At 40.1% G+C, this 19,335-nt stretch overlaps 1 protein-coding gene across 8 annotated transcripts in view; it reads left to right on the top strand.

Moving 5' to 3' along the window:
• Nucleotides 1–19,335, top strand: part of dlgap2a (discs, large (Drosophila) homolog-associated protein 2a) — a 251,386-nt gene that overhangs the window by 58,486 nt on the left and 173,565 nt on the right. For 4 of the 8 annotated variants that reach the window (XM_074691346.1, XM_074691345.1, XM_074691348.1 and 1 more), the window contains exon 1: nt 15,648–15,952. The exons of the other annotated variants lie outside the window; for them this stretch is intronic. The gene's annotated coding sequence lies outside the window, so the exon portion shown is untranslated. Of the gene's footprint in view, nt 1–15,647; nt 15,953–19,335 lie in introns of those variants that run through there. 8 annotated transcript variants of the gene reach the window in all.

Genomic DNA, 19,335 nt, shown 5'->3' with positions numbered 1-19,335 from the left:
CCAGCTTTGGTTAGCAGTACTCAGGCTCTGCGCTTTCGAACACATCTCATTCTCATTTCTCTTCTCCTTTGTGCTATCTAAAAGTGTGTGACACTGTGACCCTTTGCAGAAACAGAATAAACCCCTGTTGGTATGTTTGTCACCATTATAAATGTCCTTTCCCCAAGGTTGTGTCAGATTAGGGAGGAGTAATTGGAGGCAGTGTGTTATTAAGACAGGACATTTTGGGCCTGCAGACCTGCAGAGTCAGAGAGCTTTGGAAGGGCAATAAAAACTGTGTACATTTAAGTTACAAGCAATATATGTTATAAAAAATCATCCCTTGAAAACCACAAGTTTTCATATCTGCAGCTTCATCACTTTGTTTTATTCATAAGTAATTATCAGCCATATTTCCTTTAAGAGAATTTGGACCATGTGACTCTGAATGCCCTCAATGTGGCTCAGCGGTACAACACCACTTTGAATAATAGTATCATCAGCCCCTTCTGGGAAAAACAGGATGTTCGTCATTAAACTATCCACCTGACCCCGGTGCAGCAAAACAACTGTTAATGAGCAGTTTTTACACAGAAATGCCAGTTCTCTTGGATGAATTTAATCTTTCTATCTCATGACCTTTTTTGCTTTCAGTGTGCAAACTCTAAGTTTTATTTACTGAACACAGTAAGCGCTACAAACTCTGAGGCAAAATGATATGAATAGAAAGAAGACCTTTAAAGTTTGAGTTGGTTTAGGAGGAAATATGAGCACATGAATGATAGGATGTCAAAACTCAAAAATAAGCTGGATTCAAAGGCCTGACAGGATATTGAACCTCATTTGCAGCCTCCATATGTTTTCTGTTTTTACTGTGTGGAACAAAACTACATTTCATGTGTGTATACAGGATTGGACTGAGCATGTGATTGTTTTCCCCAGTGCATAGTGCCCTGCTCACTGAACTTTGACCTTCTCGCTCTGGATTTATTTATTTGTTTCAGTTTTGTCAATAAATGGGCTGTCCTGGTTGCAGTGGTATGCCGGAGTATCGTTGGCTACAGTGATGCGAAACACTGTAGGAGCTGCATTTTTCAACAGGGCTGTCAGTAAAAACTAATAGCAATAAACTCCTCCCCAAAAAAAAGAGTGTGTTTTGGCATGAAAATGCCACCGTATGGTTTTTCATTATCCTTCTCAGAGGGTAACCAGGACTGTATAGTTCATAGACAGTGACTTGAACCCTCAAACAACCTTTTGTTTAAATTTTTCTTTCTAATTTTTAACAAATCTTAAACTTCATGAATTGAATTTTACTGTAAAGTCATAATATGGCCAAAAGAAAATCAGATTCTTTACACAATTAAGTACAAATCAACGTCAATAATAGGACAACAAATTTAATGATGTGGAATAAATGTGTGGGGTTTTTTTTCTTTGTCTACTTTTCAATTTTTTAAAACTCCGTCTTCTAGCTTACTATTAACAGTGAAACTGAGACTCACTGAAAGCAGAAGGACCATAATCCTCGGCTAAAACCGATGTAATCCAATCTCTGGTTGTTGGATTTCTCTCTCTCTCTCTCTCTCTCTCTCTCTCTCTCTCTCTCTCTCTCTCTCTCTCTCTCTCTATATATATATATATATATATATATATATATATATATATATATATATATATATATATATATATATATATATATATATATATATATATATATATTAGGGCTGAACAATTTATCGTTTTCAGATCAAAATCGCAATTTTAGACAATGCAATTTTGAGATCGCCAAAGCAGCACTCCTGACTGACTCAGGATCTGTTGTGTCAAGTATTATACACATTCTGTTTTACAAATTTGTAGACAATCTATATGTTTAAAGTGCTGGTAAGCAGGTCAACAACACAAAGCCTCTGTTTAGGAGTAGAAGTTGATGAAAACAGATTTATCATCACTATTGATGATTAAAAAATCATGAATTGCAATATCTGCCAGAAAAATTAGATCTTTTCCTAAAATCGTTCAGCTATACATGTGAATATACCAAAGCTTGATTTGAAGAAAATCGTGAATCGAATTAGCCATACAAAGAAATATTTTTTTTTCACCTTTTCTAACCTTTTGGATAATAATTAAAGAGGAGTTGCATCTGCAAACAGTTAAAAAGTTTCAAGAGTGAAAGATATTACATTGACTTCAGTGTCTTAAAATAAGATTCATTTTTGATTTTAAAACCATCCCTATATTTATGTCTCTATAGCAATCATTTTTTTTAGCTACAGCAGGAAAAATAAGATGTTGAAAGTTCACATTTCTCATTGGATCATCTTTCTATTGGACCGAAAAAGAATAACACATCTTTAACTACACATCAGCAGTAGCAAAATGTGGCCTTGCATGCTGGGATTTCCCTGTCATGTTTTTTAAACAGTGGATAAAGTGGTGTGACCTCAACAGGAAAATAGCTGTCAGATGAGAAACTTCCCCTAAATGTGCTGACGGTATATCATAATTTTGATGATGCCACAGAGTAAAGGGATGGCACCGACCCTGATTTACACCTCTGATGTGTCCTGGCCGTAAACATTCACCCTCCACCCCAGTGTTTTAAAGAACTAATGATTTAGATGAATCAGAGACAAACTGCTGAAGGTCTCCTTTCTGCTGGGCTGCTGCCACAAAGCAGCCGTCTGAGTCAGCACTCTGAATAGGCAAACACATCATTTACGAAGCTCATCACAAACTCAACGAGGAGCAGGCGTCCAGATGGATGTCTGGCCTAGATCAAGCTGTCCAGAGTGAAATGAGCATTATGCTGCAATGTTTTTATACCAAGCCAGGTGTTTGGATCAGCTCTCTTCACAGGGAATCCCTAAATAAATGTCTAGAGGATGCCTCATAGGAAGGAGTGGGGTTGGAATAATTTCACTGGAGATGACTAATAGTGTTACAGTTGCATTTCTATAACTGTATAAAAAGAAAGACAATGTAACATCTTACCAAAAATGAATCCAAAACACTTGGGGCTCTTCCTAATGACTGGGGCTTCAAACACAGAGGTCTGCCCATACCTCTTCCCCCTATTGTCCACTAGGGGGCTGACCAATTAGAAGGACAGGGCTTTGTAAAGCAGGAAGCCTTAAAGAGACAGCAGCTAAAACTCAGTCTTTAAAGGCTGAAGTATTGGTTTTCTTGGGGGCTCCTTACAACATCAATGGTTTTAGGCTGAAACGCATAGTTATCATTGCATTCCAGCCTCTAGTTTACACTGAAACAATGTCTTAGCAGACCTGAAGTGGAAACTTTTGAAAACAACCTCCAGAGTAGTATTGGCCCCAGCCACTGTTGCAGTGTAAACAGCAAGCCGAAGTCTTCAGAGGAAATTCTGACGTCATGCTCCACATTTCACTTTCATTATGGGGACATACTTCAACCAGACAACAACAGTAATGGCAGACTACCGTGTTGTGCTTGTGCAAATGAATCTGCTGACTACCTTTCAACAAAACGTGCATTTGTTGCAACACTTCTTCACTTCTCCTCTGTTTTGTTTATTAGCAGCTGGCTAACTTCTAATTTCTTGTCTGTGGAAGGTTATGTCTCTAGAATCACGTCGCCAATTACAGGCCTGGCATGCATTTTCAGACCCTCCTCATTTTTGTAAACGCTGATTTTATTCATTGCGTTTTTTGTGTATTACCTAATTTTTCCTTGGCACTGTGACTTGCTAAATGCAGCAACATGCTATGCTTATGTAAGATTATGGTGAGCTCAGACTTAGTCTTGCTTGTAATTTGCGATTTGGTCTTATCCATGGCCTTACTCAGCTCTGTAAATTATCGTGAGAAAACATTTGTTGTGAAATTGTGCACGTTAAATTAAATTGGATTGATTGATTCAGGGATGTTTACATCTTGTTTTGTTAATACCTCTATTCATTCAGGTGCTTTATTCCCATCACCAAAAACAAAAAAACAAAGGAGTACATAAATTTATTCACAAATGAGGTTCAGTTTGTTGCAGCTCATTTACGTCTGGGGACATCATTTGATTAAAGGATAAGTTCGGTTTATACAGCTTTTACATTGTTTATGGAATGAAGTAGAACAAAATACTCTCCCAGAAGGTTTTCCTGATCTAAGCAGTGCTTCGAGAGATATTAAGATCCAAAATCGTGCAGTGGACGTCCATATAATGGGATCCATCGGGGCATAGACAGCGCCGCTCCTAAAACTGCATTAATTGTCCAAAACTCGTGTTTTCCACCAATTCCATCATGGTTCGCTCCGGGTTAGTCCTCTGCTGCAGTCTGTGTCACCCCAGACAGCGCTGTGTGGCTGTACTGACCTCTGAACTCACAAAGACTTTGTTTACGTTTGTCCCTCAAAGAAAGGAGTCGGCTCTCCGAGAGTACTGCACATGCGCAGGGACAAATGTAAACAAAGACTTTGTCAGTTCAGAGGTCAGTACAGCCACACAGCGCTGTCTGGAGTGACATAGACTGCAGCAGAGGACTAACCCGGAGCGGACCATGATGGAATTGGTGGAAAACATGACTTTTGGACGATTAATGCAGTTTTAGGAGCGGCGCTGTCTATGCCCCGATGGATCCCATTATACGGACGTCCGCTGCACGCTTTTGGATCTAAATATCTCCTGAAGCACTGCTTGGATCAGGAAAGCCTTCTGGGTGAGTATTTTGTTCTACTTCATTCTATAAACAATGTAAAAGCTGTATAAACCGAACGTATCCTTTAATATAAAAGGAATGTGAACGCAGGTGGGGGAATGTAATTGGAAGCAACAGTGCATCTTGTATGTGTATTACAGGAAAATATAGTATGGTCTCAGGTTTCAGAAGTCGTAGTTGGTAAAATAGCATTACAGTCTGTAAAGATCTGTTATATTCTGGAGAAAGGAGTGGGTTCAACTGTTGAGAAATAACTTTTAAAACATAAAAACACTTTTGTCTCAGCCATTATACTCCAGCACACGGTTTCTTTGTCACACAGGACCTTTAAACCTGTGTGTTTGCATGTGTGTTTTACCTCTTTATCATGCACTTGCAGGTGGGGGCTTCCGCTCACACATTTGTCTTGGTTGGGGGTGTTATTACCTTCGGGGAAATCCATCACGCTGCTTAATTCAGCCAAGTAATCACCTGCTCAGAGTTGTTTTCCGTGCTTTCCTAAACTACAAACAGAACTGCTCAGCATATTCAGCACATTGTTTTTCTTCAGGCATAAGCTGGCATCATTTGTCTAGCCTCATGGTGACCCAGTCAGTGCACAGGCAGCTGGGGATATGAATGAAGGAATAACATGAAAAATGAATGTGGGTTGTGTGCTTTTTTTCTGCGGTTCACCCCTCTCATAGCCTGAAGACGTAAATATGAAGGACCCCTCCAGACACCGACAGGCTCCTGTATCTTTTAAAAGTGTTGTAAATGATTCAAACCTCACACAAGCTGCTTTATTCCCTGCTGGGGTACAGCTGGCTGGGATGTGGATCGATGCACTGCACTGTAATGCAGACACATTCCTGGGTTTTGAGGTTTGTGTGTGAGAAGTTGTTGTGAATTCTGTGGCTGATATCACCTTGAACAACCACAGCAGTTACATAATGCACACACACGCACACACACAAACACACACACTGTTTACTCCAAACACAAACAAAACGTAACAGCAAATGAGATCAGACAAAGCAGATAAACTAGGAGAGCTATTATCCCAGCTGCAAGCAGAGCCAGATATGCCAGGAATACAGACACACTATTAAATTAACTCTGGATTTGATTTGTCTGATAGACTTAGAGTTTCCCTCCTGGATACATTCAATGTCACTGTGTTTTAGCTGCTTTAGCATTGTGAAGGGAATATGCTCTGCCACACTGATGAAGTGCAGGCTGTCTAAGTAAAGTGTGTGCTGCTTCCGCTGTCCAAAGAGGGCTGGGCGGTTATGTCAAAAATCAGAATTACCATTAATTTAACCTTCTGCCTCGTTTTCGGTTGTTCAATGATGCACAATTATCCCTCTCTAAGTATTTGTGTTATTTTGAAACAAATAACTGAAATGAACATACGCAGATGAACGAATAAGGTTATATATTAAAATAATGGAATGGACCAATTTTCTGTCAACGTTATAAAAATATACGTGTGCATTTTGGTGACATAGGCGGCTTTTTGGCTCTATTTATTCAGACCAGGTATTATTCTTTAAACACCAAATTAAAGCTACATAAGCAGCATAAAAATGTTTGGTTGTTCTGTGGTCAGTTGTCAGAAATGATACTATATCCTGGAGTCAACTATACCTGAGTTCTGACTGTTACAGAGCTGTGGTGTTTTGGAGCAAAGAGTAACCGCGCTAACTGTTGACTCTGCCAAATGTGTCATTGATAGTGGGCTGGTAGTCTCCAGTTAACAGGGTCACGCTTTACACTGAAACACTAGTGACGTCTGTGGCTGTTATTAAATGTCTGTCTACTAGTTGATGTTTTCCATCCACTCAATGATTTCTCATGAATTGGAGACATTTACCATCCACCAAATTGGTGTCATTGGCACTGAATTTCTTTGCGTCCAAGCTGCTCGACTTGTGCTGGCGGCTTGGTGTTTGAGTTATTTTCCACAACACTTCTGTTCAGAAACCTCCTGAGTCCTGCCGAACCCAACCGCAGCCAGATAGCAATCACATTATGTATTATCATGTGCTGCTCGAGCTATGCTCAGTTTGATCTCGTGCTGACTAAGCTCAAGGTAAATGTACTGAGTATTGCAGACTGATTGGACAGTGTCACGTGGCTACTTCTTGATGTGAGACCTGGCTGCCTGTTGTGTAATGAACAACCAGTATTGTATAGCTGTGTGTCAGTGTAGTTTTACATGTCTTCCAATGAATCATCATACATTCATTTGAGGGAAAAAGCTCTATTCTATCCAAATATGCTATCCAGATAAGCTTTATGGGAAATAATATCTAATTTACTAAAAGCCCTGTGCAGTTCAGAGTGATTATCTGGGAGAAACGGCACACAAGTAATGCTACATTTTTCTGCATGTGGGTCAGATCTGCTACATCATATAGCTAATTTTTCAGAGACTCATCTCACTTTAAATGCATTCTCTACTAGTGTTGTTACGATACCAAAATTATGATTCGATACGATACTTGCCTAAAAAATTTTGATATCGATACTTAAATGATACCATGGCAAAGTTAAAGTATAAGAAAATGAATAAAATAAACAGCTTGAAGAGATGGCTGCCTCAAGCGAGTCTTTTTTTTACATCTGTTTGCGTGTCTGTGGGGCTAAGGGAGATTTGTAAATTGTGCTAATATTTCAGAAAACACACACACAAAGTTTTATAGATTACATGCAGAATCAATTCCTGGAGTGACCTGAACTCATGTATTATTTTCAAGAATAATTCAACTAAATAGAAAACCAGGAAATAGTAATGGTTCTACAGAAATGAGCAGGTAAAATAACCCTGCCAGACTTTAACAGCCATCTATTGTTTTCATGCTCAGCACACTGTAGTTTAGTTCACACTGTGTTGATCAACAAACACTGTGTATGGATACACTGAAAAGTACCCTTTTAACATGAATACTCTAAAAAAAAGTGTACCCGTGTTATTTAAGCTCTTTCACAGATGCAACACTTTAGTGTCTCCTATAGGCTTTTATCATTGTTAAAGTTAGAAAACTACTTGTCACTGATTTAAACTGTGTCAACACCACAGCTCTGATTCAGGGCTGAGCCTGCTCCACGCAGCTCATCTGTTTATGACGCTGACTATTCGTCGTACAAAGCGTAGTCAACTAGTTTTCTTGTCACAAAGTAATTGACAGTCGTTTGACTTTTGTGTTTGGGCACGTTGTTTGAATCTGTCACTCTTGCTCTCTAAGGAGGTGAGGATGCTGAACGGTGAGGTGCTTCATCATGTTCGTAGTGTTTCCTCCGTGTGTGTCAGTAGTAAGCTTTACAGACGGGCTTTCAAACGTGTATTAGCTTACGAAGCTGCCCCGACTTTCGGCTTCATAAGCAGAGTAATGACAAATTTCGCTCCGGCTTTTTCGCCAAGCTGCGGCCGGTTCACAAGAGCGCTGTAACTTGAACCCATGTCTGTAACTCTGTCTGTACTTTTACATGCAGCTTAAGAAATCAAACTGTGAGTTTGTCAGCGCGAGATCGGATAATTAAGATGCACGTTAACAACTTCGTCGGACTGAAAACAGCCAAGCATCGACACATGTAGCTAATACAGGCTCACCGTCTGACTTCTCAACAACACACACACTTTGGAAAGAGAGCAAGTCTCCGCCCACTCCTCAGAGAGGAAAGAGGACCCAGCTCGGTGGCTGCAGACTCACAGGGTGCCTGAGTCAAAATGTCTGATTCAGACGAAGAAGTATCTTGGAGTATCGATACTTAAAACACGTGGTATTGTTTACTTTTTGAAAACAGGGGGTATCGATACTTTCTAAGTATCGGTATATCGTGCAACCCTATTCTCTACTCAGATTTTTTTCAGCTTTTTGTCATTTAAAAGCCCATTTAATTCATTTAATTTTCTACCTTTTGCAGAAGCAACACAGTCATGCTACAGCTCATCTGGAATGGAATGGAATTTAGCTTGCAGAAACTTGTGATTTTACTTTGATTTACGTATTTTTCCTCACCATCAAGAAGAAGAAGTAAAATGTGCTAAGACTCTCCTCTGAGCAAGGGTTGATTTCATATGAAGCATGATTGCCTTTCTCCAGTGTTTATTGTCATGGAGAATTGATTATCATTGCCAGGAGGTTTTCAAGGGAATATATTTGTATAAAAGCCTCTATTTCTGTGTGTGTGTTTTAAGTTAAATTAAGCCTGATGTACATGGTAGTGAATAATTACCATCTTGTTACTACAGTAGTGGTCATTTTGACCGCTAGATTCAGATCATTCTAATTTGTCTTTCTGAGCACCTAGTTAACAAATTCACATGTCTCTGATCTCAACATATCCCTCAATATCTTATCCATCATTTAGAGCTTGAAGCATCTCCAAGGCCATCTTTCTCACCCAGTCCTTTCAAAATGTTTTATCAAAACTTCATCCCGACCCAAACTTTTACTGGTTAGACTTGTCCTGCTCTGCAGAAAAAAATAAAAATATTAAAACTAGAATGCTTCCAACTTTGACAGCTTCTGTGGTCCGTTACTAGGCAACCAAAAGATAGTTTATTTATTTTACTTACTTTATGACTTCAATATTTAGATTGATATTTTATGCTCCTTAAGTGTAGGAGAAATTTTGGGGAAAATTCAGTGACGGACAAGGTTTCATTTTTAATTTTGAAAATTTACACATTAGCATCCCCTTACACATACACAAAATTTGCACATTATTCTGTAACCCTGGAGGGGTCAACATGCCTTTCTATGTGCCTACAAACAGAGCCAAATATAAATCACTACATGCAAATAATTTATTATTTTGATCAGAGCAGTCCAAACTCAAATGTAACTGTAACCCTCCTGGAGGAATCTCATGATGACTTTGAGTATTATACTTTTCATATTGTTTGGGCCTCTGAGCAATTTAAACTTCTATGATCAGTGCACATACTGGTATATTGTGTAAATGTTAAAGTGCAGTAGCCGGTAGGTGTCAGACAATTTGCAAAAGCAACAACACAAATGCACAAGCCACAACACAAATGCATTCGTGTTGTGGCTTTTGCATTTGTATTTTTGCTATTGCATTCATATTGTGGCTTTTGCAAATCGTCAGACACACTGTAGCAAAGCGTAAATGGTAAATAGACTTGTATAGCACTTTTCATGTCTTTCTGCCCACTCACTGGCTTTACACTGCTCAGGAGTGGGATTCACCCATTCACACCTCATCCCCACACTGATGGCTTGTGTTACAGAAAAGTTTTAAATGAGTAAACAACAAACAACACTTTTAATCAGCTTAGTCCCTCTGAACTTAAAATACCCAGCAGTGCTTGGACCTCGCAGGTATGTTGCGTGTATCATTTAAAAAATTAGCGATAAGAGCACATAAGTCTAACACAACAAGACAAGGTGAGACGTGTCTCCTTTGCACGCCGTTTAGCCAAAGTCATTCGAGAGCTCTGATAAGGCCGGCTGGTGAATGACTTGAATGAATAGTTAGCCGCAGCTGCAACCTCATTACAAGGACAAACCGCGTACAGCAGGAGGCTGATATCTCTGGCACAGCCCCACTACGCTGTTTCCAATTTGAATAGAGGAGGGAATAATGCCTAATGCCTTCTCCTGCATGGATATTGGCTTGTGTGGGAAAGCGACCCGTGAAATGAATATTTTTGTGAGATGAGATTTGTTATACACAAAAGGAAGGCCTGCTTTCCCAGTCAACCAAGAAACACCCGACACAGGAGAGCAGAGGTATTGTCGGATCAGGACACAGAAAGCTCACAGACTGATGATATGAGGGAAAAGGGCAAAGGAGAGCAAGGTCAGGACAAATAAGAAGAGGAAGGAAGAGAAGAAAAGGATATTATAAAGACTTTAAGGGACAGATTTTTTTTACTGAAGCAAAGGTCATCGTAACATTTCCTTTCTGTATGATCAGAATGATAACAGAGATGCTTGAGCTGCTTTGTAATGCATCTGGATAAACAGTGAATGATTTAGTTAAAACAAAAAAAGGAATTGTATTTTTATGACACAAAGATTAAAAACGAAGCACATAAAGATAATTATGTTCAATATGGTACATTTAAAAATCCCCCATATCAGCTGCCACATCTGCATGCTGAACAGGGATGGTCGTCGAGAGCTAGTACCAGGTGAAAACCGGTTTCATCTTGTCTGAGCCATTGACATCATTCATCCTTATACTTAATGGTTTCCTTATCAAAGCCAACCAGGAGATTCCACGTGCCTTGAAAAACAATTATGAAGTGGGTGTCAGCGTGTATTAAAGGAGGTGATCATGGCAGACATGACACAGTGACACAACAATAGCAAATGCTGGCAAATTTGTCTGTATTAAACATCAGGGGTGCTGTGTATTTAATGCTCTGTGCCACCAGTTCAAAGGATGACACCATTAATTGGTGACTTTCAGCCCCCAAAAACATCCAGTTTCCTTGAGTGTCAATTTTGATACAACACACTAAACTGGGATGCGTTTGGGAAAACTCTGTCCATGATTATCAACTGTTTTAATCATGAGAACCAGGAGAATGGATCAAAAAGCAGAATCAAACAATGGCACTGGCATCAACAAAACCAGACACTACTATTGTGACACCACCACGATAGTGATGTTATGTATTAAGCTACAATTCCTGCACATGTGTGTGTGTAACAGCAGGACTTTCTTTTTAATCTCACACTCACATGCTAAGCTCTTTTTCCATTTTAGCATCCCACACAATTTAATCATATTTTAATGTAGGAGGGGAGAGTGACAGCTTTCCCTCTCTTTCCATGTATTCTGTATCTACCTAATTATTGTGCAGGAAACAGTCTCTGCTTATCCTTCAGTGCAGCTTTTCCCACAGATGATGGACACCTCATATCCACACTGTGTGTTTATTGCTGCTGTGTGCATGGCATTAATGCACCGCTTGTGTGTACAATTGAGATGAGCATAGGAATCAGCTATTTGAGAGGACTAGTTAGTCCTCACCAAACTAAACTGTCTGGTTCCAGAGGCTATATAATTTATGGCATTTTTACATTTGGTAGATAGACAAGCTGAAGAGACAGGAAATGTGAGAGGTAGAGAGGGTTAAAGACATGCAGTGAGTGGTTATGGCTGGTTGTCAATCAAGCTACTGCTGTAATGAGGATTACAGGGTTTGTATATGGGACACACTCCTAAACTGCCAGCAAAGCATGTGAGCGGAGAATCTGGGAAGCTGAGTTTTGAAAAGAGCACAAAGCGGGATTTATTTTATTTTGTTATGAATGTGGAGGTGGTTGCATGCATGCATCTATATGAGTCTAATGCATGCCTAAATCTGGGCCAGAATCCATTTAAATACTGTATCTGAGTACGAATATTCCAAGGCTTCAATTAAAGATAAATAATATACATGCACATATTTTTTGAGTGAGCCTAAAGCAATAGTGGAACAGAGATGCAACCTTGGTTGAGCGCAGGGAACAGGGAGCGACGGAGGTGGGCACCTCAGGTAGCAAGGAGTGGAAATTCTCAGAGTGCCCCTATTTCAAGTTTCAAATCACTTTTTTATAAATGTTTTTTAAATCTCTCTCTGTGTCATATTTTCTGACAGTGTGGGATAAAGCATCACCATCACCATTCTATTATCTTTCATAAGAGGCACTCTGGACAAATTATTACCTGAAATACAATCAAGTCCTGACAGGAAATCATTCAGACCACACAGTAAGTGCAAGCTTTTTAATGGGAGTACTGTCTTTTTTTTTTGTAAGACACTATACTATCCATTGGTATTCCTATACTAGCTTGACATGATTTGATTTTTTCCTGTAAAAATCCCTTTTTTTAATATTGAAAAGGAGATTCAGAAAACCCTTGAACCAGTTTCTGAAATGTTCTGTTTTAGCTCCTGTTTCTTTAAAGCTCCTCCCTCCATGAGCCCCCTTCATTCTGATTGTCCAGCACTGTAAGAGCCTGATTTGTAACAGTGACCTAAAATGTAAAAAAATAAAAAAGTAATAACAAGTTGATGATTTAACTAATGTGTTGAGTCTAAAAGGGAAACAAGTTCTTTTTTGGGCTCAGCATCTTGTGACATTATCAATCAGTTATTTCATTTCTATTTTCTTTTTTAAATCATATCATGGTTTGTTGTTACATATCAGGCTCCAACAGGCCCTCTGGTCTACGGCTCTTACCTGGCCTGTCTGGGGCAGAGCTAGATGCAACCATTAGTGTTTAAGACCCGCCCCTTCAGCTTGTCATGAACGTTATGAGCAGTCGACAGATTTAGGGAGCAGTTTAAGAGTGGACTTTCAACATTCATACTTTTTCATCCATGTTTAAAACATGGAAAAGCACAATACCCCTTAACGTTGAACATACCCAAGCTGTACCAAGGTGGAGTAACGATGTACTAGTTCAGCAGAGGTGTAAAAGGTGTACTGGTGTTTGGTATTTGGAGTGTGATTATTTTATAGTGCTGAAAGCTGTGTAGTTTTTGTTTATTCTGGTAAAGGTCAGACCAAAATGGTAACAAGAATGGAATTCAACAAGGTGAAAACCTGCAGACAGTGTCTTATTGTCGTGCTTTGTATCAGGAGTATAATAAAAACCATTTTCCTATGAAAATAGCTTTTGAACATATTCAGACATTGAGTTGAACCATAATTCACAGCAAAGGATAAAAAATTTGTGTGCATATATTAACTCAACAGGTATCCCCGTGTCAACCCATCTTATTATAAACCCAGACAGCCCGTCGTCTCTTTCATCTCATCCCTTGCTCTCTTTAACTTTGTTACATGAATGAGGCCAGCAACAATATCAGAATTATGCATGTACCCACCTCCCCGGTGAAAGGAGAATGGATTTTTTTGCAATGGGCTCATAAATCTCCGCTCTACCTGGTTGAGCAGACCGTTAGCATGCAACGTGGTTAGCTGACCTGCTCTCTCTTGGCCAGGACCATACATCTAGATTGACAGCTGCTCCATCCTGTCTGCCACTGTTAATCATTGAAGGATTTGGGCTGCCGGCGAGCAGCGCTGCCAAGCGACCTTGAGCCCCGCTGGTGCCGAAGGACTCCAACTAAAAGCCTGCTCCCCTGTCGCAGAGAGCGGGAGGCACTTGAGCCAGGCGGCCCGATTGCCCCATAAGAGAGATTGATTGGTGGCTTAATGTGCTGAGTTGTTGGAGTGCATTCCTTTTTAAGAAACGGCATGCTTTAAATATGCATATCCACTTAGGCGTCTGGAATTCTTTGGGTGGATAATGTGAGCTGTTACGTAAATTGAATGCAGCATCATTCTATGTGCAGTCCTTCTGAAGCATATTATCAAACCTTTATTCCATGTGGTGGAAAAACATGAGAAAGCACCAAAGGAGAGGTGAGATTGAGAAAGAAAATAAACACGTATGTTGGGTGTTAATATTGAAAACGTTCTGGAGTTTCTTCCCCCAGGCCGTTACACTGATGAACAGGTAGCCCTGCCAAAACAACAACACCTATACCTCACAAACCTCATGTACAGCTACAGCCTGTCTGTTTCTGTTTGCACAATCATGTTTCATTTGCTTTTCTTTTGCAAATTGCACAGTTCTTGACATCTGTTTTAGTGCACTACTTGAATATTTTAATTTTTAATTTCATCTCAACTAATGTGTAAATACTTTTTTATTCTTCTCTGTACATAGATTTTTATTATTATTATTATTATTATTATTATTATTATTATTATTATTATTATTATTATTATTATTATTTACTTCTTAAAGTGATACTCCGGGATGGAACAAGTTGGGTCCTATCACAAGGTTTAGGGCAGAAATTACCCCTACAGCAGTGTTTTTGTGCAGCAGAAGCCCAGAGCGCTCGCACCAAACACCCCCTCCCTGCTCCTCTGCCGGTTTCCTCTGCACTCAGACGGGGCCATATTTTACTTGACCAAAAACACAAATAAACGGACTCCCACCGAAAAACTCTGATATGGGTCTGCATTCACGCTTTATTCAGAGAATTTTCAGCGCGTTGCTTTCACAGAAAAACACAGCTAAATAAAGCTCTAGTTCTCATCGTGTCGTAAAACGGCGCTACCTCCGCTGCAGAGCCACAGCTGGCTATGAGGCACTCGCCGCTTAGTGTATCAGCCCGCGCGCGCAGCGTGCCAGATATAAACAAACGCAGGTAGTCTGCCAGGACGAAGAGACACGATGAGAACTAGAGCATTATTTAGCGGTGTTTTTGTGTGAAAGTAACGCGCTGAAAATTCTCTAAATAAAGCGTGAATGCAGACCCATATCAAATTTTTTCGGTGGGAGTCTGTTTATTTGTGTTTTTGGTCAAGTAAAATATGGTCCTGTCTGAGTGCAGAGGAAACCGGCAGACGAGCAGGGAGGGGGTGTTTGGTGCGAGTGCCCTGGGCTTCTGCTGCACAAAAACACTGCTATAGGGGTAATTTCTGCCCTAAACCTTGTGATAGGACCCAACTTGTTCCATCCCAGAGTATCACTTTAAGTCCTATTTCTTTCTATTTTTGTAATATTAAGTTTGTGTTTATAATAATTGTATGGAGAGAATGTGGTTTACTGGAGTCAAATTTCTTGTCTTCTTGAGATACTTGGTGAATAACTGTGATTCTGTTTCTGATTCTGGAAAAAAGAAAAAAAAAAGACATCTTTGGGCTAGGAAAGAGAAAAGTAGTGAATATGTGGCTGAGCATGAAAAAAAAAATAGCTAGAGTTGGTCTGAAATTCTGCAAGCTGCCATTTGAGAAAATATTATACCACCACTATTTTTTGCTCTGTGCTTCTCCATAACTCCATCTCCTCTGGTACACGCTCAGTAACTGAGAAATCCAGGATCCGGAATCCAGCCCCAGGTTTTCTCTCCTCCATGCCGTTGGACCCAGCAGCAGCAGTGAGTGCTTGTTTTGCCTGCCTCTCCTCTCCCTTTCTCACTGCGCTCTGCTCTGCTGCAGTGGATGGTCCTCTCGGTGCGCTCGCAACTCGTCTCAGAGGAACAGATCTGAGCATCTCACTGTTATTTTCCCACCCTTCTTTTGTTCCAAGCCCTTAATTTTTTTGGCACCCCCCTTAATGTGTCACAAAAAGGTCTGGATGAACATGACAGAAAAGTCTTAAGGTAGATGAAAGAGGAGAAGAAGAAGAAGAGCTCATGAAGTCTTTAAGCCAACATTTCTTGCACATATGACTGTTATGTCCTGCTGTCTCCGGGTGACAGAGAAGCCTCTGCTCTTAGATCCCTCCTGCTTTTAGACTCAGTGTCAGGTAAGTTCTCCCTCTGCTTGGATGTTTTTATTCTGTGTGATGCTCTGTGAGGCAGTGAAGCGCTTTTGGCTCCTTCATCCCTGAGGAGGGGTTATCATGTTCTGATGAATGAGATTTTGGCAGAAGTTGTGTGCAAACAGGTCCAACATAGGACATGGTTAACATATGGCATGCTTTAATGTGTGTGTCTGTGAAATCTGTGCTCTCTCTGTGTGTTATAGGAGCACTGTGTCCCCCTGAGCATCTCGTATTTGCCAAAGAGCTGCAATAAAATTCAGATCAACTGCAGCAACTTGAAACTGTTTGCCTTCTCCAGTAATAAAGCAGAGCTGGATGTGTTTACTCTGTCGTACTGTACACACATGTTCCTCTCACTCTCATCCATTCTGTCATCTATATGAGGGGTAAGGGAGTGGTGGAAGCTTCTGTTAATGTGCATATGCTTCTTTCTAAGGATAATTTTTTGAAGGATGGGGTAAAAAAGTGCTGCATTTCAGTTTTTTGTCTTATTTTTTGAGGGAAACCCTGCAGGCATATGCAGTCTGGAGCGCAGTACAGCACAGGCAGAAAAAAAAACAGGGAGATTCTATGACAGCATTGATGGGGGGAGCACACTGCACTGAGCTTGTGTGTGTGTGTGTGAAAGCAAGTGCATGGGGGTGTGTGGGCGGCTATATGCTTCCAATGTAAACTCTGTCATGCAGGGTTGAGCTGCAAGTGGGCAGATTGTGCCTTTTGTGAATGAAGTGCTTTGAGTCTGTGTTGAGAAAGTGTGCAGGCATGTTTCCACTGCTATGTCTGTGTGCCCATGGATGAGCTCAGATGTCAGCATCTCACACTTTTTGGGGAAACACTCATCCACAGTACTCGTCGTGCCAGCTCTTCATCAAGTACTGGGTGGTAGTGGTGGACTGTGGGTGGTGACTGATGATTTACAACCTGGGTTTGCGTGTCCTCGCCCCTCGGTGTAAATCAGCCTGCCTGGTGAAGCACAGAGCCTCTGCAGCCAGCTAGAAGAGCTGCTTTGGATGTTCATGTGCACTGCTGCACTGCAGACAGACTCTCTCCCTCCAAAACAGACAGTGTGCTACTCAACCACAGACAGCGTAGGCTCTGTTAGAGAGGCTCTTCAGCTATCAGACTTTAGTGTTTGAACAGATGCTTGTAATCCTAAGTAACTTCTAGTAGTCTGTGGAGTGATTTGCAGGTATACCCCGTGTCTGGTAGTGCAGGTAGATCTGTCTGATGGGAATTATAGCCCTTGCCTGGCGGTATTATTGCCATGCTTGAACAACTGTGTCTCTAAAGCCCCGGTGCTGAAGACCAATAATCAGCCCCCTGCAGGTCCAGTGGCTCGTTCATCCCACCAAAGTGGTCCTCATTAATTAGAATAAAAGGCTGTTATTTCTAAGGTAGTTCCTCATACATGTGTGGTGCATTATCTACCACATAAAAAGCTGTGGTTAAAGGCAGTTACTGCAACCCTCTAGAGTGTCACTGAATCACGATACTGAACCCTCACCATCTCTACGAGCATATGCATCCATACGTCTGCTTAATGCAAGCACTCATTTCGCTGCTTTCATTTTCTAACCCACAGATAAAAATGGCTGGTGCATTTGGATATTAAATCAAGAGGCCTTGGGAAGAAGCCACTTAAAATGTCACAGCTCAGGATAAGTGGTCCATTTCAGTCCATTTTCCACAATCATGAAGTATACATCCCTTTAGATTCAGATGTATACAGGGAGAGGAAAGTGTTAATAAATGTGTACATGCATCCACGTACACTCATATAAGTCAAGAGCACTTTGTCAACAGCAAGTTGGGACAAGAATAGAGTAAATTGAATTAAAGCTTGGCAGAATAGATTTGTCTTCAAATCCAAAAAATGTTACACTGTGCAAAGATAGTTTTAAATGAAATTCAGAACTAAAAGTTTGACTCCGAATGTATTTATATTTAAGTTTAATTAAAAAAAATACACAGGCAATTATATGTTCAGTTAAGGGGAAGGCTGGACTGAAAGTGAAAACCTTGTTAAAAATCAAATATTTCATCACCTGTTGTGACTGCTGTGTACCTACCATTAAGGATATCCCAATCCCCATCGCAACAATCGGATTAGAGCCAATCAGAGAAATTATTTAGTTGATCTGTGATACACATTTCAGCAAATGCTTCAGTAAAGCAGAGTGATCTAAGTTCACCCAAACTAAACTTAACTTGAATAGGAAATAAGAAAGTTACCATCACCATATTGATGTTGAACAAAATTAACACTTAAGCTTTACTAAAGCCAACTTTCAAGAGACAAAGGGTTTAAAAAGGTGGAAACGTGCATGAGGCGGAAGCAGTAACATGTAGGACATTCCTACATATTAAAAATGAGTTTTTGTTATGTATTAAATTCTTAACCATTACCTGTCTAGCACAGAGACCAAGATTATTGGTTTATACTCTTAACATCAACCCATGTTCCTCCTGGCTTTGTAGAAGCCTTCAGGAAAAACATCATAACTTTAAAAAAAAGTTATGATGTTTTAAGGGCATGATCCTTGCCAGAGCAGTTTCTCTGATTTGAAAAATTAGTTTCAAAAAGGGTCAGAAAATTTCAAAGACATTCCTTTTACACCTTTAGCAAAATTTACAAACTCATATTTGTACACAAGATATGCTGCACACTGACCAAAAGCCATTAGTGATGAGAAGACCTGCTCCTTTGAAAGATCCAGATCATCTGGTGCAGCTCAGAGGCAAGGGTCAGCTTGCAAACAACACATTTTACCAAAGTAGCTTTGACAAATCAGCGATTTGAAGCAACATTCTTATTTATTCTTATTATTTGGCTGTGGCATCATTGGCTGATCTGAAATTCATATGCTGTCCTAAAACAAAATAAGTGTAATTTTGATTTTTTATATTTCGAGGAAAAAATAAACAGATTTTACTGTTTGAATGAAATAAACAAAAATACTGTTGTTCAGTGTGATTAGAACAAACCGTCATTCCCAGATTATGTTTTTACATGATGATTTTCCCTGCTACAGTCATGTCTGCTGAACTCAAGTATTCTAAATGCTAGACAATATTGTTTCACTGCAGTTGTTCTCCAGTAAAATGTGTCAATAGCTTACATCTTCAGCTGTAATTCTTGCTCATTTCCTCTCCTGGTGTGCGTGCTACCTTTCTCTCATCTCTGTCTGTGCTCTGAATACTGTCATTAGCCCCCTCCCAATGCAACAGATTGGTTGCAAACACCATGCATTGAAAGCATTCAGACAGTGCGTGGTCTGTTGCTGAGAGGTTAGAAGACTGTACCCTTTTAATTTTCTATAATAAATTATAAATTCAGGGGAGGGGGGGCTAACAACCAACTCTCA

The sequence above is a fragment of the Halichoeres trimaculatus genome, unplaced genomic scaffold (genome assembly GCF_033239565.1).
Source record: "Halichoeres trimaculatus isolate MK-OKI-2021-1 unplaced genomic scaffold, fHalTri1.1 fHalTri1_scaffold_17, whole genome shotgun sequence".
In the NCBI taxonomy this organism is placed as follows: domain Eukaryota; kingdom Metazoa; phylum Chordata; class Actinopteri; order Labriformes; family Labridae; genus Halichoeres; species Halichoeres trimaculatus.
Note: the sequence above shows the minus strand (reverse complement) of the source record. Positions and strands in the feature narration are given on the sequence as shown.